Raw genomic sequence first — 24041 nt, 5'->3', positions numbered from 1 at the left:
TTTGATTGCTTCAGATGCTCCGTCCATCACCACCCCCTTTTGTACCGCTTTGGCCGCCATAAGTGTAGCAGGGTATGCTCAGACGTGAGTCACTTGCTCACTTTGCCACTGGATTCAAGCAAGCCGGGCTGAAGACGGCTGTAATGCCAGAAAATGGTCCTCGGAAGCTTGTTTCCAGTCCAGGGAAGGCATGGCTTGGCAGTTCGGGCTGGACTGTTCCCAAGAGGCACAGGATCAGACTGATTTGCATATAGCCATGTCTGAACTGATGTGGCAGAGTGGGCTAAAGAACGGTGTTGGGTCAAACCCAGATCTTTTGACTGGGTGTGAGTGTTTGATTGGTTCAGATGCTCCATCCATCACCACCCCCTTTTGTACCGCTTTGGCCGCCATAAGTGTGCCAGGGTATGCTCAGACATGAGTCCCTTGCTCACTTTGCCACTGGATTCAAGCAAGCCGGGCTGAAGATGGCTGTAATGCCAGAAACCGGTCCTCGGAAGCTTGTTTCCGGTCCAGGGAAGGCATGGCTTGGCAGATCGGGCTGGACTGTTCAAATGATGCACAGGGTTAGACTGATTTGCATATAGCCATGTCTGAACTGTGGTGGCAGAGTGGGCTAAAGAACGGTGTTGGATCAAACGCAGATCTTTTGACTGGGTGTGAGTGTTTGATTGCTTCAGATGCTCTGTCCATCACCACCCACTTTTGTACCGCTTTGGCTGCCATAAGTGTGGCAGGGTATGCTCAGTCGTGAGTCCCTTGCTCACTTTGCCAATGGATTCAAGCAATCCTGGCTGAAGACGGCTGTAATGCCAGAAACCTGTCCTCGGAAGCTTGTTTCCGGTCCAGGGAAGGCATGGCTTGGCAGTTCGGGCTGGACTGTTCCCATGAGGCACAGGGTCAAACTGATTTGAATATAGCCATGTCTGAACTGGGGTGACAGAGTGGGCTAAAGAACGGTGTTGGATCAAACCCAGATCTTTTGACTGGGTGTGAGTGTTTTATTGGTTCAGATGCTCCGTCCATCACCACCCCCTTTTGTACCGCTTTGGCCGCCATAAGTGTGGCAGGGTATGCTCAGACGTGAGTCCCTTGCGCACTTTGCCACTGGATTCAAGCAAGCCGGGCTGAAGACGGCTGTACTGCCAGAAACCGGTCCTCGGAAGCTTGTTTCCGGTCCATGGAAGGCATGGCTTGGCAGATCGGGCTGGACTGTTCCCATGAGGCACAGGGTCAGACTGATTTGCATATAGCCATGTCTGAACTGGGGTGGCAGAGTGGACTAAAGAACGGTTTTGGATCAAACCCAGATCTTTTGACTGGGTGTGAGTGTTTGATTGGTTCAGATGCTCCGTCCATCACCACCCCCTTTTGTACCACTTTGGCTGCCATAAGTATGGCAGGGTATGCTCAGACGTGAGTCGCTTGCTCACTTTGCCACTGGATTCAAGCAAGCCAGGCTGAAGATGGCTGTAACGCCAGAAACCGGTTCTCGGAAGCTTGTTTCCGGTCCAGGGAAGGCATGGCTTGGCAATTTGGGCTGGACTGTTCCCATGAGGCACAGGGTCAGACTGATTTGCATATAGCCACATTTGAACTGGGGTGGCACAGTGGGCTAAAGAACGGTGTTGGATCAAACCCAGATCTTTTGACTGGGCGTGAGTGTTTGATTGGTTCAGATGCTCCGTCCATCACCACCCCCTTTTGTACCGCTTTTGCCGCCATAAGTGTGGCAGGGTATGCTCAGACATGAGTCCCTTGCTCACTTTGCCACTGGATTCAAGCAAGCCGGGCTGAAGATGGCTGTAATGCCAGAAACCGGTCCTCGGAAGCTTGTTTCCGGTCCAGGGAAGGCATGGCTTGGCAGTTCGGGCTGGACTGTTCAAATGAGGCACAGGGTCAGACTGATTTGCATATAGCCATGTCTGAACTGTGGTGGCAGAGTGGGCTAAAGAACGGTGTTGGATCAAACGCAGATCTTTTGACTGGGTGTGAGTGTTTGATTGCTTCAGATGCTCCGTCCATCACCACCCCCTTTTGTACCGCTTTGGCCGCCATAAGTGTAGCAGGGTATGCTCAGACGTGAGTCACTTGCTCACTTTGCCACTGGATTCAAGCAAGCCGGGCTGAAGACGGCTGTAATGCCAGAAAATGGTCCTCGGAAGCTTGTTTCCAGTCCAGGGAAGGCATGGCTTGGCAGTTCGGGCTGGACTGTTCCCAAGAGGCACAGGATCAGACTGATTTGCATATAGCCATGTCTGAACTGATGTGGCAGAGTGGGCTAAAGAACGGTGTTGGGTCAAACCCAGATCTTTTGACTGGGTGTGAGTGTTTGATTGGTTCAGATGCTCCATCCATCACCACCCCCTTTTGTACCGCTTTGGCCGCCATAAGTGTGCCAGGGTATGCTCAGACATGAGTCCCTTGCTCACTTTGCCACTGGATTCAAGCAAGCCGGGCTGAAGATGGCTGTAATGCCAGAAACCGGTCCTCGGAAGCTTGTTTCCGGTCCAGGGAAGGCATGGCTTGGCAGATCGGGCTGGACTGTTCAAATGATGCACAGGGTTAGACTGATTTGCATATAGCCATGTCTGAACTGTGGTGGCAGAGTGGGCTAAAGAACGGTGTTGGATCAAACGCAGATCTTTTGACTGGGTGTGAGTGTTTGATTGCTTCAGATGCTCTGTCCATCACCACCCACTTTTGTACCGCTTTGGCTGCCATAAGTGTGGCAGGGTATGCTCAGTCGTGAGTCCCTTGCTCACTTTGCCAATGGATTCAAGCAATCCTGGCTGAAGACGGCTGTAATGCCAGAAACCTGTCCTCGGAAGCTTGTTTCCGGTCCAGGGAAGGCATGGCTTGGCAGTTCGGGCTGGACTGTTCCCATGAGGCACAGGGTCAAACTGATTTGAATATAGCCATGTCTGAACTGGGGTGGCAGAGTGGGCTAAAGAACGGTGTTGGATCAAACCCAGATCTTTTGACTGGGTGTGAGTGTTTGATTGGTTCAGATGCTCTGTCCATCACCACCCCCTTTTGTACCGCTTTGGCCGCCATAAGTGTGGCAGGGTATGCTCAGACGTGAGTCCCTTGCTCACTTTGCCACTGGATTCAAGCAAGCCGGGCTGAAGACAGCTGTAATGCCAGAAACCGGTCCTCGGAAGCTTGTTTCCGGTCCAGGGAAGGCATGGCTTGGCAGTTCGGGCTGGACTGTTCCCATGAGGCACAGGGTCAGACTGATTTGCATATAGCCATGTCTGAACTGGGGTGGCAGAGTGGGCTAAAGAACGGTGTTGGATCAAACCCAGATCTTTTGACTGGTTGTGAGTGTTTGATTGGTTCAGATGCTCCGTCCATCACCACCCCCTTTTGTACCGCTTTGGCCGCCATAAGTGTGGCAGGGTATGCTCAGACATGAGTCCCTTGCTCACTTTGCCACTGGATTCAAGCAAGCTGGGCTGAAGACGGCTGTAATGCCAGAAAACGGTCCTCGGAAGCTTGTTTCCAGTCCAGGGAAGGCATGGCTTGGCAGTTCGGGCTGGACTGTTCCCATGAGGCACAGGGTCAGACTGATTTGCATATAGCCATCTCTGAACTGGAGTGGCAGAGTGGGCTAAAGAACGGTGTTGGATCAAACCCAGATCTTTTGACTGGGTGTGAGTGTTTTATTGGTTCAGATGCTCCGTCCATCACCACCCCCTTTTGTACCGCTTTGGCCGCCATAAGTGTGGCAGGGTATGCTCAGACGTGAGTCCCTTGCGCACTTTGCCACTGGATTCAAGCAAGCCAGGCTGAAGACGGCTGTAATGCCAGAAACCGGTCCTCGGAAGCTTGTTTCCGGTCCATGGAAGGCATGGCTTGGCAGATCGGGCTGGACTGTTCCCATGAGGCACAGGGTCAGACTGATTTGCATATAGCCATGTCTGAACTGGGGTGGCAGAGTGGACTAAAGAACGGTTTTGGATCAAACCCAGATCTTTTGACTGGGTGTGAGTGTTTGATTGGTTCAGATGCTCCGTCCATCACCACCCCCTTTTGTACCACTTTGGCTGCCATAAGTATGGCAGGGTATGCTCAGACGTGAGTCGCTTGCTCACTTTGCCACTGGATTCAAGCAAGCCAGGCTGAAGATGGCTGTAACACCAGAAACCGGTTCTCGGAAGCTTGTTTCCGGTCCAGGGAAGGCATGGCTTGGCAATTTGGGCTGGACTGTTCCCATGAGGCACAGGGTCAGACTGATTTGCATATAGCCATGTTTGAACTGGGGTGGCACAGTGGGCTAAAGAACGGTGTTGGATCAAACCCAGATCTTTTGACTGGGCGTGAGTGTTTGATTGGTTCAAATGCTCCGTCCATCACCACCCCCTTTTGTACCGCTTTTGCCGCCATAAGTGTGGCAGGGTATGCTCAGACATGAGTCCCTTGCTCACTTTGCCACTGGATTCAAGCAAGCCGGGCTGAAGATGGCTGTAATGCCAGAAACCGGTCCTCGGAAGCTTGTTTCCGGTCCAGGGAAGGCATGGCTTGGCAGTTCGGGCTGGACTGTTCAAATGAGGCACAGGGTCAGACTGATTTGCATATAGCCATGTCTGAACTGTGGTGGCAGAGTGGGCTAAAGAACGGTGTTGGATCAAACGCAGATCTTTTGACTGGGTGTGAGTGTTTGATTGCTTCAGATGCTCCGTCCATCACCACCCCCTTTTGTACCGCTTTGGCCGCCATAAGTGTAGCAGGGTATGCTCAGACGTGAGTCACTTGCTCACTTTGCCACTGGATTCAAGCAAGCCGGGCTGAAGACGGCTGTAATGCCAGAAAATGGTCCTCGGAAGCTTGTTTCCAGTCCAGGGAAGGCATGGCTTGGCAGTTCGGCTGGACTGTTCCCATGAGGCACAGGGTTAGACTGATTTGCATATAGCCATGTCTGAACTGTGGTGGCAGAGTGGGCTAAAGAACGGTGTTGGATCAAACGCAGATCTTTTGACTGGGTGTGAGTGTTTGATTGCTTCAGATGCTCTGTCCATCACCACCCACTTTTGTACCGCTTTGGCTGCCATAAGTGTGGCAGGGTATGCTCAGTCGTGAGTCCCTTGCTCACTTTGCCAATGGATTCAAGCAATCCTGGCTGAAGACGGCTGTAATGCCAGAAACCTGTCCTCGGAAGCTTGTTTCCGGTCCAGGGAAGGCATGGCTTGGCAGTTCGGGCTGGACTGTTCCCATGAGGCACAGGGTCAAACTGATTTGAATATAGCCATGTCTGAACTGGGGTGACAGAGTGGGCTAAAGAACGCTGTTGGATCAAACCCAGATCTTTTGACTGGGTGTGAGTGTTTGATTGGTTCAGATGCTCTGTCCATCACCACCCCCTTTTGTACCGCTTTGGCCGCCATAAGTGTGGCAGGGTATGCTCAGACGTGAGTCCCTTGCTCACTTTGCCACGGGATTCAAGCAAGCCGGGCTGAAGACAGCTGTAATGCCAGAAACCGGTCCTCGGAAGCTTGTTTCCGGTCCAGGGAAGGCATGGCTTGGCAGTTCGGGCTGGACTGTTCCCAAGAGGCACAGGGTCAGACTGATTTGCATATAGCCACGTCTGAACTGGTGTGGCAGAGTGGGCTAAAGAACGTTGTTGGATCAAACCCAGGTCTTTTGACTGGGTGTGAGTGTTTGATTGGTTCAGATGCTCCGTCCATCACCACCCCCTTTTGTACCGCTTTGGCTGCCATAAGTGTGGCAGGGTATGCTCAGATGTGAGTCCCTTGCTCACTTTGCCACTGGATTCAAGCAAGCCAGGCTGAAGACGGCTGTAATGCCAGAAACCGGTCCTCTGAAGCTTGTTTCAGGTCCATGGAAGGCATGGCTTGGCAGTTCAGGCTGGGCTGTTCCCATGAGGCACAGGGTCAGACTGATTTACATATAGCCATGTCTGAACTGGGGTGGCAGAGTGGACTAAAGAACGGTGTTGGATCAAACCCAGATCTTTTGACTGGTTGTGAGTGTTTGATTGGTTCCGATGCTCCGTCCATCACCACCCCCTTTTGTACCGCTTTGGACGCCATAAGTGTGGCAGGGTATGCTCAGACGTGAGTCCCTTGCTCACTTTGCCACTGGATTCAAGCAAGCCGGGCTGAAGGTGGCTGTAATGCCAGAAACCGGTCCTCGGAAGCTTGTTTCCGGTCCAGGGAAGGCATGGCTTGGCAGTTCGGGCTGGACTGTTCCCATGAGGCACAGGGTCAGACTGATTTGCATATAGCCATGTCTGAACTGGGGTGGCAGAGTGGGCTGAAGAACGGTGTTGGATCAAACCCAGATCTTTTGACTGGGTGTGAGTGTTTGATTGGTTCAGATGCTCCGTCCATCACCACCCCCTTTTGTACCGCTTTGGCCGCCATAAGTGTGGCAGGGTATGCTCAGACGTGAGTCCCTTGCTCACTTTGCCACTGGATTCAAGCAAGCTGGGCTGAAGACGGCTGTAATGCCAGAAATTGGTCCTCGGAAGCTTGTTTCCGGTCCCAGGAAGGCATGGCTTGGCAGTTCGGGCTGGACTGTTCCCAAGAGGCACAGGGTCAGACTGATTTGCATATAGCCACGTCTGAACTGGTGTGGCAGAGTGGGCTAAATAAGGTTGTTGGATCAAACCCAGATCTTTTGACTGGGTGTGAGTATTTGATTGGTTCAGATGCTCCGTACATCACCACCCCCTGTTGTACCACTTTGGCCGCCATAAGTGTGGCAGGGTATGCTCAGACGTGAGTCCCTTGCTCACTTTGCCACTGGATTCAAGCAAGCCGGGCTGAAGACAGCTGTAATGCCAGAAAATGGTCCTCGGAAGCTTGTTTCCGGTCCAGGGAAGGCATGGCTTGGCAGTTCGGGCTGGACTGTTCCCATGAGGCACAGGGTCATACTGATTTGCATATAGCCATGTCTGAACTGGGGTGGCAGAGTGGGCTAAAGAACGGTGTTGGATCAAACCCAGATCTTTTGACTGGGTGTGAGTGTTTGATTGGTTCAGATGCTCCGTCCATCACCACCCCCTTTTGTACCGCTTTGGACGCCATAAATGTGGCAGGGTATGCTCAGACGTGAGTCCCTTGCTCACTTTGCCACTGGATTCAAGCAAGCCGTGCTGAAGACGGCTGTAATGCCAGAAACCGGTCCTCGGAAGATTGTTTCCGGTCCAGGGAAGGCATGGCTTGGCAGTTCGGGCTGGACTGTTCCCATGAGGCACAGGGTCAGACTGATTTGCATATAGCCATGTCTGAACTGGGGTGGCAGAGTGGGCTGAAGAACGGTGTTGGATCAAACCCAGATCTTTTGACTGGGTGTGAGTGTTTGATTGGTTCAGATGCTCCGTCCATCACCACCCCCTTTTGTACCGCTTTGGCCGCCATAAGTGTGGCAGGGTATGCTCAGACGTGAGTCCCTTGCTCACTTTGCCACTGGATTCAAGCAAGCCGGGCTGAAGATGGCTGTAATGCCAGAAAACGGTCCTCGGAAGCTTGTTTCTGGTCCCGGGAAGGCATGGCTTGGCAGTTCGGGCTGGACTGTTCCCAAGAGGCACAGGGTCAGACTGATTTGCATATAGCCATGTCTGAACTGGGGTGGCAGAGTGGGCTAAAGAACGGTGTTGGATCAAACTCAGATCTTTTGACTGGGTGTTAGTGTTTGATTGGTTCAGATGCTCCGTCCATCACCACCCCCTTTTTGTACCGCTTTGGCCGCCATAAGTGTGGCAGGGTATGCTCAGACGTGAGTCCCTTGCTCACTTTGCCACTGGATACAAGCAAGCCGAGCTGAAGACGGCTGTAATGCCCGCAAACGGTCCTCGGAAGCTTGTTTCCAGTCCAGGGAAGGCATGGCTTGGCAGTTCGGGCTGGACTGTTCCCATGAGGCACAGGGTCAGACTGATTTGCATATAGCCATCTCTGAACTGGAGTGGCAGAGTGGGCTAAAGAACGGTGTTGGATCAAACCCAGATCTTTTGACTGGGTGTGAGTGTTTGATTGGTTCAGATGCTCCGTCCATCACCACCCCCTTTTGTACCGCTTTGGCCGCCATAAGTGTGGCAGGGTATGCTCAGACGTGAGTCCCTTGCTCACTTTGCCACTGGATTCAAGCAAGCTGGGCTGAAGACGGCTGTAATGCCAGAAATTGGTCCTCGGAAGCTTGTTTCTGGTCCCAGGAAGGCATGGCTTGGCAGTTCGGGCTGGACTGTTCCCAAGAGGCACAGGGTCAGACTGATTTGCATATAGCCACGTCTGAACTGGTGTGGCAGAGTGGGCTAAAGAACGTTGTTGGATCAAACCCAGATCTTTTGACTGGGTGTGAGTATTTGATTGGTTCAGATGCTCCGTCCATCACCACCCCCTGTTGTACCACTTTGGCCGCCATAAGTGTGGCAGGGTATGCTCAGACGTGAGTCCCTTGCTCACTTTGCCACTGGATTCAAGCAAGCCGGGCTGAAGACAGCTGTAATGCCAGAAACCGGTCCTCGGAAGCTTGTTTCCGGTCCAGGGAAGGCATGGCTTGGCAGTTCGGGCTGGACTGTTCCCATGAGGCACAGGGTCAGACTGATTTGCATATAGCCATGTCTGAACTGGGTGGCAGAGTGGGCTAAAGAACGGTGTTGGATCAAACCCAGATCTTTTGACTGGGTGTGAGTGTTTGATTGGTTCAGATGCTCCGTCCATCACCACCCCCTTTTGTACCGCTTTGGACGCCATAAATGTGGCAGGGTATGCTCAGACGTGAGTCCCTTGCTCACTTTGCCACTGGATTCAAGCAAGCCGTGCTGAAGACGGCTGTAATGCCAGAAACCGGTCCTCGGAAGCTTGTTTCCGGTCCAGGGAAGGCATGGCTTGGCAGTTCGGGCTGGACTGTTCCCATGAGGCACAGGGTCAGACTGATTTGCATATAGCCATGTCTGAACTGGGGTGGCAGAGTGGGCTGAAGAACGGTGTTGGATCAAACCCAGATCTTTTGACTGGGTGTGAGTGTTTGATTGGTTCAGATGCTCCGTCCATCACCACCCCCTTTTGTACCGCTTTGGCCGCCATAAGTGTGGCAGGGTATGCTCAGACGTGAGTCCCTTGCTCACTTTGCCACTGGATTCAAGCAAGCCGGGCTGAAGATGGCTGTAATGCCAGAAAACGGTCCTCGGAAGCTTGTTTCCGGTCCCGGGAAGGCATGGCTTGGCAGTTCGGGCTGGACTGTTCCCAAGAGGCACAGGGTCAGACTGATTTACATATAGCCATGTCTGAACTGGGGTGGCAGAGTGGGCTAAAGAACGGTGTTGGATCAAACTCAGATCTTTTGACTGGGTGTTAGTGTTTGATTGGTTCAGATGCTCCGTCCATCACCACCCCCTTTTTGTACCGCTTTGGCCGCCATAAGTGTGGCAGGGTATGCTCAGACGTGAGTCCCTTGCTCACTTTGCCACTGGATACAAGCAAGCCGAGCTGAAGACGGCTGTAATGCCCGCAAACGGTCCTCGGAAGCTTGTTTCCAGTCCAGGGAAGGCATGGCTTGGCAGTTCGGGCTGGACTGTTCCCATGATGCACAGGGTCAGACTGATTTGCATATAGCCATCTCTGAACTGGAGTGGCAGAGTGGGCTAAAGAACGGTGTTGGATCAAACCCAGATCTTTTGACTGGGTGTGAGTGTTTTATTGGTTCAGATGCTCCGTCCATCACCACCCCCTTTTGTACCGCTTTGGCCGCCATAAGTGTGGCAGGGTATGCTCAGACGTGAGTCCCTTGCGCACTTTGCCACTGGATTCAAGCAAGCCGGGCTGAAGACGGCTGTAATGCCAGAAACCGGTCCTCGGAAGCTTGTTTCCGGTCCATGGAAGGCATGGCTTGGCAGATCGGGCTGGACTGTTCCCATGAGGCACAGGGTCAGACTGATTTGCATATAGCCATGTCTGAACTGGGGTGGCAGAGTGGACTAAAGAACGGTTTTGGATCAAACCCAGATCTTTTGACTGGGTGTGAGTGTTTGATTGGTTCAGATGCTCCGTCCATCACCACCCCCTTTTGTACCACTTTGGCTGCCATAAGTATGGCAGGGTATGCTCAGACGTGAGTCGCTTGCTCACTTTGCCACTGGATTCAAGCAAGCCAGGCTGAAGATGGCTGTAACGCCAGAAACCGGTTCTCGGAAGCTTGTTTCCGGTCCAGGGAAGGCATGGCTTGGCAATTTGGGCTGGACTGTTCCCATGAGGCACAGGGTCAGACTGATTTGCATATAGCCACATTTGAACTGGGGTGGCACAGTGGGCTAAAGAACGGTGTTGGATCAAACCCAGATCTTTTGACTGGGCGTGAGTGTTTGATTGGTTCAGATGCTCCGTCCATCACCACCCCCTTTTGTACCGCTTTTGCCGCCATAAGTGTGGCAGGGTATGCTCAGACATGAGTCCCTTGCTCACTTTGCCACTGGATTCAAGCAAGCCGGGCTGAAGATGGCTGTAATGCCAGAAACCGGTCCTCGGAAGCTTGTTTCCGGTCCAGGGAAGGCATGGCTTGGCAGTTCGGGCTGGACTGTTCAAATGAGGCACAGGGTCAGACTGATTTGCATATAGCCATGTCTGAACTGTGGTGGCAGAGTGGGCTAAAGAACGGTGTTGGATCAAACGCAGATCTTTTGACTGGGTGTGAGTGTTTGATTGCTTCAGATGCTCCGTCCATCACCACCCCCTTTTGTACCGCTTTGGCCGCCATAAGTGTAGCAGGGTATGCTCAGACGTGAGTCACTTGCTCACTTTGCCACTGGATTCAAGCAAGCCGGGCTGAAGACGGCTGTAATGCCAGAAAATGGTCCTCGGAAGCTTGTTTCCAGTCCAGGGAAGGCATGGCTTGGCAGTTCGGGCTGGACTGTTCCCAAGAGGCACAGGATCAGACTGATTTGCATATAGCCATGTCTGAACTGATGTGGCAGAGTGGGCTAAAGAACGGTGTTGGGTCAAACCCAGATCTTTTGACTGGGTGTGAGTGTTTGATTGGTTCAGATGCTCCATCCATCACCACCCCCTTTTGTACCGCTTTGGCCGCCATAAGTGTGCCAGGGTATGCTCAGACATGAGTCCCTTGCTCACTTTGCCACTGGATTCAAGCAAGCCGGGCTGAAGATGGCTGTAATGCCAGAAACCGGTCCTCGGAAGCTTGTTTCCGGTCCAGGGAAGGCATGGCTTGGCAGATCGGGCTGGACTGTTCAAATGATGCACAGGGTTAGACTGATTTGCATATAGCCATGTCTGAACTGTGGTGGCAGAGTGGGCTAAAGAACGGTGTTGGATCAAACGCAGATCTTTTGACTGGGTGTGAGTGTTTGATTGCTTCAGATGCTCTGTCCATCACCACCCACTTTTGTACCGCTTTGGCTGCCATAAGTGTGGCAGGGTATGCTCAGTCGTGAGTCCCTTGCTCACTTTGCCAATGGATTCAAGCAATCCTGGCTGAAGACGGCTGTAATGCCAGAAACCTGTCCTCGGAAGCTTGTTTCCGGTCCAGGGAAGGCATGGCTTGGCAGTTCGGGCTGGACTGTTCCCATGAGGCACAGGGTCAAACTGATTTGAATATAGCCATGTCTGAACTGGGGTGGCAGAGTGGGCTAAAGAACGGTGTTGGATCAAACCCAGATCTTTTGACTGGGTGTGAGTGTTTGATTGGTTCAGATGCTCTGTCCATCACCACCCCCTTTTGTACCGCTTTGGCCGCCATAAGTGTGGCAGGGTATGTTCAGACGTGAGTCCCTTGCTCACTTTGCCACTGGATTCAAGCAAGCCGGGCTGAAGACAGCTGTAATGCCAGAAACCGGTCCTCGGAAGCTTGTTTCCGGTCCAGGGAAGGCATGGCTTGGCAGTTCGGGCTGGACTGTTCCCATGAGGCACAGGGTCAGACTGATTTGTATATAGCCATGTCTGAACTGGGGTGGCAGAGTGGGCTAAAGAACGGTGTTGGATCAAACCCAGATCTTTTGACTGGTTGTGAGTGTTTGATTGGTTCAGATGCTCCGTCCATCACCACCCCCTTTTGTACCGCTTTGGCCGCCATAAGTGTGGCAGGGTATGCTCAGACGTGAGTCCCTTGCTCACTTTGCCACTGGATTCAAGCAAGCTGGGCTGAAGACGGCTGTAATGCCAGAAAACGGTCCTCGGAAGCTTGTTTCCAGTCCAGGGAAGGCATGGCTTGGCAGTTCGGGCTGGACTGTTCCCATGAGGCACAGGGTCAGACTGATTTGCATATAGCCATCTCTGAACTGGAGTGGCAGAGTGGGCTAAAGAACGGTGTTGGATCAAACCCAGATCTTTTGACTGGGTGTGAGTGTTTTATTGGTTCAGATGCTCCGTCCATCACCACCCCCTTTTGTACCGCTTTGGCCGCCATAAGTGTGGCAGGGTATGCTCAGACGTGAGTCCCTTGCGCACTTTGCCACTGGATTCAAGCAAGCCAGGCTGAAGACGGCTGTAATGCCAGAAACCGGTCCTCGGAAGCTTGTTTCCGGTCCATGGAAGGCATGGCTTGGCAGATCGGGCTGGACTGTTCCCATGAGGCACAGGGTCAGACTGATTTGCATATAGCCATGTCTGAACTGGGGTGGCAGAGTGGACTAAAGAACGGTTTTGGATCAAACCCAGATCTTTTGACTGGGTGTGAGTGTTTGATTGGTTCAGATGCTCCGTCCATCACCACCCCCTTTTGTACCACTTTGGCTGCCATAAGTATGGCAGGGTATGCTCAGACGTGAGTCGCTTGCTCACTTTGCCACTGGATTCAAGCAAGCCAGGCTGAAGATGGCTGTAACACCAGAAACCGGTTCTCGGAAGCTTGTTTCCGGTCCAGGGAAGGCATGGCTTGGCAATTTGGGCTGGACTGTTCCCATGAGGCACAGGGTCAGACTGATTTGCATATAGCCATGTTTGAACTGGGGTGGCACAGTGGGCTAAAGAACGGTGTTGGATCAAACCCAGATCTTTTGACTGGGCGTGAGTGTTTGATTGGTTCAGATGCTCCGTCCATCACCACCCCCTTTTGTACCGCTTTTGCCGCCATAAGTGTGGCAGGGTATGCTCAGACATGAGTCCCTTGCTCACTTTGCCACTGGATTCAAGCAAGCCGGGCTGAAGATGGCTGTAATGCCAGAAACCGGTCCTCGGAAGCTTGTTTCCGGTCCAGGGAAGGCATGGCTTGGCAGTTCGGGCTGGACTGTTCAAATGAGGCACAGGGTCAGACTGATTTGCATATAGCCATGTCTGAACTGTGGTGGCAGAGTGGGCTAAAGAACGGTGTTGGATCAAACGCAGATCTTTTGACTGGGTGTGAGTGTTTGATTGCTTCAGATGCTCCGTCCATCACCACCCCCTTTTGTACCGCTTTGGCCGCCATAAGTGTAGCAGGGTATGCTCAGACGTGAGTCACTTGCTCACTTTGCCAGTGGATTCAAGCAAGCCGGGCTGAAGACGGCTGTAATGCCAGAAAATGGTCCTCGGAAGCTTGTTTCCGGTCCAGGGAAGGCATGGCTTGGCAGTTCGGGCTGGACTGTTCCCAAGAGGCACAGGATCAGACTGATTTGCATATAGCCATGTCTGAACTGATGTGGCAGAGTGGGCTAAAGAACGGTGTTGGGTCAAACCCAGATCTTTTGACTGGGTGTGAGTGTTTGATTGGTTCAGATGCTCCATCCATCACCAGCCCCTTTTGTACCGCTTTGGCCGCCATAAGTGTGCCAGGGTATGCTCAGACATGAGTCCCTTGCTCACTTTGCCACTGGATTCAAGCAAGCCGGGCTGAAGATGGCTGTAATGCCAGAAACCGGTCCTCGGAAGCTTGTTTCCGGTCCAGGGAAGGCATGGCTTGGCAGATCGGGCTGGACTGTTCAAATGATGCACAGGGTTAGACTGATTTGCATATAGCCATGTCTGAACTGTGGTGGCAGAGTGGGCTAAAGAACGGTGTTGGATCAAACGCAGATCTTTTGACTGGGTGTGAGTGTTTGATTGCTTCAGATGCTCTGTCCATCACCACCCACTTTTGTACCGCTTTGGCTGCCATAAGTGTGGCAGGGTATGCTCAGTCGTGAGTCCCTTGCTCACTTTGCCAATGGATTCAAGCAATCCTGGCTGAAGACGGCTGTAATGCCAGAAACCTGTCCTCGGAAGCTTGTTTCCGGTCCAGGGAAGGCATGGCTTGGCAGTTCGGGCTGGACTCTTCCCATGATTATTTACAACAAGGGGTGGTGATGGACAGAGTCTCTGAATTAAGCAGAGTACTCTCACCCAGTCAAGAGATCAGGGCTAGATCCAACACCGTTTTTTAGCTCATTGCACCATCCCAGTTTCAGAACCTGGCTGTATGCAAATTAGTCTGTCCCTGGCCCAGTGCATCATGGGAACAGGGCAGACCAGACTACAAAAGCCAATTCTTACACTGGGAAGGAAACAAGCTTCCGGGGACCGGTTTCTGGCATTTCAGCCGTCTTCGGCCCGGCTTGCTTGAATCCTGATGGTGCAATGAGCAAGGGACTCACATCTGAGCATACCCTTCCACGCTTAGGGTGGACAAAATTATTTACAACAAGGGGTGGTGATGGACAGAGTCTCTGAATTAAGCAGAGTACTCTCACCCAGTCAAGAGATCAGGGCTAGATCCAACACCGTTTTTTAGCTCATTGCACCATCCCAGTTTCAGAACCTGGCTGTATGCAAATTAGTCTGTCCCTGGCCCAGTGCATCATGGGAACAGGGCAGACCAGACTACAAAAGCCAATTCTTACACTGGGAAGGAAACAAGCTTCCGGGGACCGGTTTCTGGCATTTCAGCCGTCTTCGGCCCGGCTTGCTTGAATCCTGATGGTGCAATGAGCAAGGGACTCACATCTGAGCATACCCTTCCACGCTTAGGGTGGACAAAATTATTTACAACAAGGGGTGGTGATGGACAGAGTCTCTGAATTAAGCAGAGTACTCTCACCCAGTCAAGAGATCAGGGCTAGATCCAACACCGTTTTTTAGCTCATTGCACCATCCCAGTTTCAGAACCTGGCTGTATGCAAATTAGTCTGTCCCTGGCCCAGTGCATCATGGGAACAGGGCAGACCAGACTACAAAAGCCAATTCTTACACTGGGAAGGAAACAAGCTTCCGGGGACCGGTTTCTGGCATTTCAGCCGTCTTCGGCCCGGCTTGCTTGAATCCTGATGGTGCAATGAGCAAGGGACTCACATCTGAGCATACCCTTCCACGCTTAGGGTGGACAAAATTATTTACAACAAGGGGTGGTGATGGACAGAGTCTCTGAATTAAGCAGAGTACTCTCACCCAGTCAAGAGATCAGGGCTAGATCCAACACCGTTTTTTAGCTCATTGCACCATCCCAGTTTCAGAACCTGGCTGTATGCAAATTAGTCTGTCCCTGGCCCAGTGCATCATGGGAACAGGGCAGACCAGACTACAAAAGCCAATTCTTACACTGGGAAGGAAACAAGCTTCCGGGGACCGGTTTCTGGCATTTCAGCCGTCTTCGGCCCGGCTTGCTTGAATCCTGATGGTGCAATGAGCAAGGGACTCACATCTGAGCATACCCTTCCACGCTTAGGGTGGACAAAATTATTTACAACAAGGGGTGGTGATGGACAGAGTCTCTGAATTAAGCAGAGTACTCTCACCCAGTCAAGAGATCAGGGCTAGATCCAACACCGTTTTTTAGCTCATTGCACCATCCCAGTTTCAGAACCTGGCTGTATGCAAATTAGTCTGTCCCTGGCCCAGTGCATCATGGGAACAGGGCAGACCAGACTACAAAAGCCAATTCTTACACTGGGAAGGAAACAAGCTTCCGGGGACCGGTTTCTGGCATTTCAGCCGTCTTCGGCCCGGCTTGCTTGAATCCTGATGGTGCAATGAGCAAGGGACTCACATCTGAGCATACCCTTCCACGCTTAGGGTGGACAAAATTATTTACAACAAGGGGTGGTGATGGACAGAGTCTCTGAATTAAGCAGAGTACTCTCACCCAGTCAAGAGATCAGGGCTAGATCCAACACCGTTTTTTAGCTCATTGCACCATCCCAGTTTCAGAACCTGGCTGTATGCAAATTAGTCTGTCCCTGGCCCAGTGCATCATGGGAACAGGGCAGACCAGACTACAAAAGCCAATTCTTACACTGGGAAGGAAACAAGCTTCCGGGGACCGGTTTCTGGCATTTCAGCCGTCTTCGGCCCGGCTTGCTTGAATCCTGATGGTGTAATGAGCAAGGGACTCACATCTGAGCATACCCTTCCACGCTTAGGGTGGACAAAATTATTTACAACAAGGGGTGGTGATGGACAGAGTCTCTGAATTAAGCAGAGTACTCTCACCCAGTCAAGAGATCAGGGCTAGATCCAACACCGTTTTTTAGCTCATTGCACCATCCCAGTTTCAGAACCTGGCTGTATGCAAATTAGTCTGTCCCTGGCCCAGTGCATCATGGGAACAGGGCAGACCAGACTACAAAAGCCAATTCTTACACTGGGAAGGAAACAAGCTTCCGGGGACCGGTTTCTGGCATTTCAGCCGTCTTCGGCCCGGCTTGCTTGAATCCTGATGGTGCAATGAGCAAGGGACTCACATCTGAGCATACCCTTCCACGCTTAGGGTGGACAAAATTATTTACAACAAGGGGTGGTGATGGACAGAGTCTCTGAATTAAGCAGAGTACTCTCACCCAGTCAAGAGATCAGGGCTAGATCCAACACCGTTTTTTAGCTCATTGCACCATCCCAGTTTCAGAACCTGGCTGTATGCAAATTAGTCTGTCCCTGGCCCAGTGCATCATGGGAACAGGGCAGACCAGACTACAAAAGCCAATTCTTACACTGGGAAGGAAACAAGCTTCCGGGACACTCTGTTCATCACCACCCCCTTTTCTGAATCGTTTTTGGCCACTATAGGTGTGGCAGGGTATACTCAGACATGAGTCCCTTTCTCACTGCTCCATCAGGATTCAAGCAAGCCGGGCCGAAGAGGCTGAAATGCCAGAAACCGGTCCCCGGTAGCTTGTCTCCTTTCTGGTGAAGAATTGGCTTGGTAGTTTGGTCTGCCCTGTTCCCATGATGCACTGGGCCAGGGACAGACTAATTTGCATATAGCCAGGTTCTGAGCTGGGATGGGGCAGTGAGATAAATAACGGTGATGGATCAAGCCCTGATCTTTGGACTGGGTAAGAGTGGTCTGCTTAATTCAGACACTCTGTTCATCACCACCCCCTTTTCTGAATCGTTTTTGGCCACTATAGGTGTGGCAGGGTATACTCAGACATGAGTCCCTTTCTCACTGCTCCATCAGGATTCAAGCAAGCCGGGCCGAAGAGGCTGAAATGCCAGAAACCGGTCCCCGGTAGCTTGTCTCCTTTCTGGTGAAGAATTGGCTTGGTAGTTTGGTCTGCCCTGTTCCAATGATGCACTGGGCCAGGGACAGACTAATTTGCATATAGCCAGGTTCTGAGCTGGGATGGGGCAGTGAGATAAATAACGGTGATGGATCAAGCCCTGATCTTTGGACTGGGTAAGAGTGGTCTGCTTAATTCAGACACTCTGTTCATCACCACCCCCTTTTCTGAATCGTTTTTGGCCACTATAGGTGTGGCAGGGTATACTCAGACATGAGTCCCTTTCTCACTGCTCCATCAGGATTCAAGCAAGCCGGGCCGAAGAGGCTGAAATGCCAGAAACCGGTCCCCGGTAGCTTGTCTCCTTTCTGGTGAAGAATTGGCTTGGTAGTTTGGTCTGCCCTGTTCCCATGATGCACTGGGCCAGGGACAGACTAATTTGCATATAGCCAGGTTCTGAGCTGGGATGGGGCAGTGAGATAAATAACGGTGATGGATCAAGCCCTGATCTTTGGACTGGGTAAGAGTGGTCTGCTTAATTCAGACACTCTGTTCATCACCACCCCCTTTTCTGAATCGTTTTTGGCCACTATAGGTGTGGCAGGGTATACTCAGACATGAGTCCCTTTCTCACTGCTCCATCAGGATTCAAGCAAGCCGGGCCGAAGAGGCTGAAATGCCAGAAACCGGTCCCCGGTAGCTTGTCTCCTTTCTGGTGAAGAATTGGCTTGGTAGTTTGGTCTGCCCTGTTCCCATGATGCACTGGGCCAGGGACAGACTAATTTGCATATAGCCAGGTTCTGAGCTGGGATGGGGCAGTGAGATAAATAACGTTGATGGATCAAGCCCTGATCTTTGGACTGGGTAAGAGTGGTCTGCTTAATTCAGACACTCTGTTCATCACCACCCCCTTTTCTGAATCGTTTTTGGCCACTATAGGTGTGGCAGGGTATACTCAGACATGAGTCCCTTTCTCACTGCTCCATCAGGATTCAAGCAAGCCGGGCCGAAGAGGCTGAAATGCCAGAAACCGGTCCCCGGTAGCTTGTCTCCTTTCTGGTGAAGAATTGGCTTGGTAGTTTGGTCTGCCCTGTTCCCATGATGCACTGGGCCAGGGACAGACTAATTTGCATATAGCCAGGTTCTGAGCTGGGATGGGGCAGTGAGATAAATAACGGTGATGGATCAAGCCCTGATTTTTGGACTGGGTAAGAGTGGTCTGCTTAATTCAGACACTCTGTTCATCACCACCCCCTTTTCTGAATCGTTTTTGGCCACTATAGGTGTGGCAGGGTATACTCAGACATGAGTCCCTTTCTCACTGCTCCATCAGGATTCAAGCAAGCCGGGCCGAAGAGGCTGAAATGCCAGAAACCGGTCCCCGGTAGCTTGTCTCCTTTCTGGTGAAGAATTGGCTTGGTAGTTTGGTCTGCCCTGTTCCCATGATGCACTGGGCCAGGGACAGACTAATTTGCATATAGCCAGGTTCTGAGCTGGGATGGGGCAGTGAGATAAATAACGGTGATGGATCAAGCCCTGATCTTTGGACTGGGTAAGAGTGGTCTGCTTAATTCAGACACTCTGTTCATCACCACCCCCTTTTCTGAATCGTTTTTGGCCACTATAGGTGTGGCAGGGTATACTCAGACATGAGTCCCTTTCTCACTGCTCCATCTGGATTCAAGCAAGCCGGGCCGAAGAGGCTGAAATGCCAGAAACCGGTCCCCGGTAGCTTGTCTCCTTTCTGGTGAAGAATTGGCTTGCTAGTTTGGTCTGCCCTGTTCCCATGATGCACTGGGCCAGGGACAGACTAATTTGCATATAGCCAGGTTCTGAGCTGGGATGGGGCAGTGAGATAAATAACGGTGATGGATCAAGCCCTGATCTTTGGACTGGGTAAGAGTGGTCTGCTTAATTCAGACACTCTGTTCATCACCACCCCCTTTTCTGAATCGTTTTTGGCCACTATAGGTGTGGCAGGGTATACTCAGACATGAGTCCCTTTCTCACTGCTCCATCAGGATTCAAGCAAGCCGGGCCGAAGAGGCTGAAATGCCAGAAACCGGTCCCCGGTAGCTTGTCTCCTTTCTGGTGAAGAATTGGCTTGGTAGTTTGGTCTGCCCTGTTCCCATGATGCACTGGGCCAGGGACAGACTAATTTGCATATAGCCAGGTTCTGAGCTGGGATGGGGCAGTGAGATAAATAACGGTGATGGATCAAGCCCTGATCTTTGGACTGGGTAAGAGTGGTCTGCTTAATTCAGACACTCTGTTCATCACCACCCCCTTTTCTGAATCGGACTGTTCCCATGAGGCACAGGGTCAAACTGATTTGAATATAGCCATGTCTGAACTGGGGTGGCAGAGTGGGCTAAAGAACGGTGTTGGATCAAACCCAGATCTTTTGACTGGGTGTGAGTGTTTGATTGGTTCAGATGCTCTGTCCATCACCACCCCCTTTTGTACCGCTTTGGCCGCCATAAGTGTGGCAGGGTATGCTCAGACGTGAGTCCCTTGCTCACTTTGCCACTGGATTCAAGCAAGCCGGGCTGAAGACAGCTGTAATGCCAGAAACCGGTCCTCGGAAGCTTGTTTCCGGTCCAGGGAAGGCATGGCTTGGCAGTTCGGGCTGGACTGTTCCCATGAGGCACAGGGTCAGACTGATTTGCATATAGCCATGTCTGAACTGGGGTGGCAGAGTGGGCTAAAGAACGGTGTTGGATCAAACCCAGATCTTTTGACTGGTTGTGAGTGTTTGATTGGTTCAGATGCTCCGTCCATCACCACCCCCTTTTGTACCGCTTTGGACGCCATAAGTGTGGCAGGGTATGCTCAGACGTGAGTCCCTTGCTCACTTTGCCACTGGATTCAAGCAAGCCGGCTGAAGGCGGCTGTAATGCCAGAAACCGGTCCTCGGAAGCTTGTTTCCGGTCCAGGGAAGGCATGGCTTGGCAGTTCGGGCTGGACTGTTCCCATGAGGCACAGGGTCAGACTGATTTGCATATAGCCATGTCTGAACTGGGTGGCAGAGTGGGCTGAAGAACGGTGTTGGATCAAACCCAGATCTTTTGACTGGGTGTGAGTGTTTGATTGGTTCAGATGCTCCGTCCATCACCACCCCCTTTTGTACCGCTTTGGCCGCCATAAGTGTGGCAGGGTATGCTCAGACGTGAGTCCCTTGCTCACTTTGCCACTGGATTCAAGCAAGCTGGGCTGAAGACGGCTGTAATGCCAGAAAACGGTCCTCAGAAGCTTGTTTCCGGTCCCAGGAAGGCATGGCTTGGCAGTTCGGGCTGGACGGTTCCCAAGAGGCACAGGGTCAGACTGATTTGCATATAGCCACGCCTGAACTGGTGTGGCAGAGTGGGCTAAAGAACGTTGTTGGATCAAACCCAGATCTTTTGACTGGGTGTGAGTATTTGATTGGTTCAGATGCTCCGTCCATCACCACCCCCTGTTGTACCACTTTGGCCGCCATAAGTGTGGCAGGGTATGCTCAGACGTGAGTCCCTTGCTCACTTTGCCACCGGATTCAAGCAAGCCAGGCTGAAGACAGCTGTAATGCCAGAAACCGGTCCTCGGAAGCTTGTTTCCGGTCCAGGGAAGGCATGGCTTGGCAGTTCGGGCTGGACTGTTCCCATGAGGCACAGGGTCAGACTGATTTGCATATAGCCATGTCTGAACTGGGGTGGCAGAGTGGGCTAAAGAACGGTGTTGGATCAAACCCAGATCTTTTGACTGGGTGTGAGTGTTTGATTGGTTCAGATGCTCCGTCCATCACCACCCCCTTTTGTACCGCTTTGGACGCCATAAATGTGGCAGGGTATGCTCAGACGTGAGTCCCTTGCTCACTTTGCCACTGGATTCAAGCAAGCCGTGCTGAAGACGGCTGTAATGCCAGAAACCGGTCCTCGGAAGCTTGTTTCCGGTCCAGGGAAGGCATGGCTTGGCAGTTCGGGCTGGACTGTTCCCATGAGGCACAGGGTCAGACTGATTTGCATATAGCCATGTCTGAACTGTGGTGGCAGAGTGGGCTAAAGAACGGTGTTGGATCAAACGCAGATCTTTTGACTGGGTGTGAGTGTTTGATTGCTTCAGATGCTCCGTCCATCACCACCCCCTTTTGTACCGCTTTGGCCGCCATAAGTGTAGCAGGGTATGCTCAGACGTGAGTCACTTGCTCACTTTGCCACTGGATTCAAGCAAGCCGGGCTGAAGACGGCTGTAATGCCAGAAAATGGTCCTCGGAAGCTTGTTTCCGGTCCAGGGAAGGCATGGCTTGGCAGTTCGGGCTGGACTGTTCCCAAGAGGCACAGGATCAGACTGATTTGCATATAGCCATGTCTGAACTGATGTGGCAGAGTGGGCTAAAGAACGGTGTTGGGTCAAACCCAGATCTTTTGACTGGGTGTGAGTGTTTGATTGGTTCAGATGCTCCATCCATCACCACCCCCTTTTGTACCGCTTTGGCCGCCATAAGTGTGCCAGGGTATGCTCAGACATGAGTCCCTTGCTCACTTTGCCACTGGATTCAAGCAAGCCGGGCTGAAGATGGCTGTAATGCCAGAAACCGGTCCTCGGAAGCTTGTTTCCGGTCCAGGGAAGGCATGGCTTGGCAGATCGGGCTGGACTGTTCAAATGATGCACAGGGTTAGACTGATTTGCATATAGCCATGTCTGAACTGTGGTGGCAGAGTGGGCTAAAGAACGGTGTTGGATCAAACGCAGATCTTTTGACTGGGTGTGAGTGTTTGATTGCTTCAGATGCTCTGTCCATCACCACCCACTTTTGTACCGCTTTGGCTGCCATAAGTGTGGCAGGGTATGCTCAGTCGTGAGTCCCTTGCTCACTTTGCCAATGGATTCAAGCAATCCTGGCTGAAGACGGCTGTAATGCCAGAAACCTGTCCTCGGAAGCTTGTTTCCGGTCCAGGGGAGGCATGGCTTGGCAGTTCGGGCTGGACTGTTCCCATGAGGCACAGGGTCAAACTGATTTGAATATAGCCATGTCTGAACTGGGGTGGCAGAGTGGGCTAAAGAACGGTGTTGGATCAAACCCAGATCTTTTGACTGGGTGTGAGTGTTTGATTGGTTCAGATGCTCTGTCCATCACCACCCCCTTTTGTACCGCTTTGGCCGCCATAAGTGTGGCAGGGTATGCTCAGACGTGAGTCCCTTGCTCACTTTGCCACTGGATTCAAGCAAGCCGGGCTGAAGACAGCTGTAATGCCAGAAACCGGTCCTCGGAAGCTTGTTTCCGGTCCAGGGAAGGCATGGCTTGGCAGTTCGGGCTGGACTGTTCCCATGAGGCACAGGGTCAGACTGATTTGCATATAGCCATGTCTGAACTGGGGTGGCAGAGTGGGCTAAAGAACGGTGTTGGATCAAACCCAGATCTTTTGACTGGTTGTGAGTGTTTGATTGGTTCAGATGCTCCGTCCATCACCACCCCCTTTTGTACCGCTTTGGACGCCATAAGTGTGGCAGGGTATGCTCAGACGTGAGTCCCTTGCTCACTTTGCCACTGGATTCAAGCAAGCCGGGCTGAAGGCGGCTGTAATGCCAGAAACCGGTCCTCGGAAGCTTGTTTCCGGTCCAGGGAAGGCATGGCTTGGCAGTTCGGGCTGGACTGTTCCCATGAGGCACAGGGTCAGACTGATTTGCATATAGCCATGTCTGAACTGGGTGGCAGAGTGGGCTGAAGAACGGTGTTGGATCAAACCCAGATCTTTTGACTGGGTGTGAGTGTTTGATTGGTTCAGATGCTCCGTCCATCACCACCCCCTTTTGTACCGCTTTGGCCGCCATAAGTGTGGCAGGGTATGCTCAGACGTGAGTCCCTTGCTCACTTTGCCACTGGATTCAAGCAAGCTGGGCTGAAGACGGCTGTAATGCCAGAAAACGGTCCTCAGAAGCTTGTTTCCGGTCCCAGGAAGGCATGGCTTGGCAGTTCGGGCTGGACTGTTCCCAAGAGGCACAGGGTCAGACTGATTTGCATATAGCCACGTCTAAACTGGTGTGGCAGAGTGGGCTAAAGAACGTTGTTGGATCAAACCCAGATCTTTTGACTGGGTGTGAGTATTTGATTGGTTCAGATGCTCCGTCCATCACCACCCCCTGTTGTACCACTTTGGCCGCCATAAGTGTGGCAGGGTATGCTCAGACGTGAGTCCCTTGCTCACTTTGCCACCGGATTCAAGCAAGCCAGGCTGAAGACAGCTGTAATGCCAGAAACCGGTCCTCGGAAGCTTGTTTCCGGTCCAGGCAAGGCATGGCTTGGCAGTTCGGGCTGGACTGTTCCCATGAGGCACAGGGTCAGACTGATTTGCATATAGCCATGTCTGAACTGGGGTGGCAGAGTAGGCTAAAGAACGGTGTTGGATCAAACCCAGATCTTTTGACTGGGTGTGAGTGTTTGATTGGTTCAGATGCTCCGTCCATCACCACCCCCTTTTGTACCGCTTTGGACGCCATAAATGTGGCAGGGTATGCTCAGACGTGAGTCCCTTGCTCACTTTGCCACTGGATTCAAGCAAGCCGCACTGAAGACGGCTGTAATGCCAGAAACCGGTCCTCGGAAGCTTGTTTCCAGTCCAGGGAAGGCATGGCTTGGCAGTTCGGGCTGGACTGTTCCCATGAGGCACAGGGTCAGACTGATTTGCATATAGCCATGTCTGAA

The sequence above is a fragment of the Lissotriton helveticus genome, chromosome 12 (genome assembly GCF_964261635.1).
Source record: "Lissotriton helveticus chromosome 12, aLisHel1.1, whole genome shotgun sequence".
Classification (NCBI taxonomy): domain Eukaryota; kingdom Metazoa; phylum Chordata; class Amphibia; order Caudata; family Salamandridae; genus Lissotriton; species Lissotriton helveticus.
The sequence above is the reverse complement of the archived record's forward strand: the minus strand, read 5'-3'. Positions refer to the sequence as shown.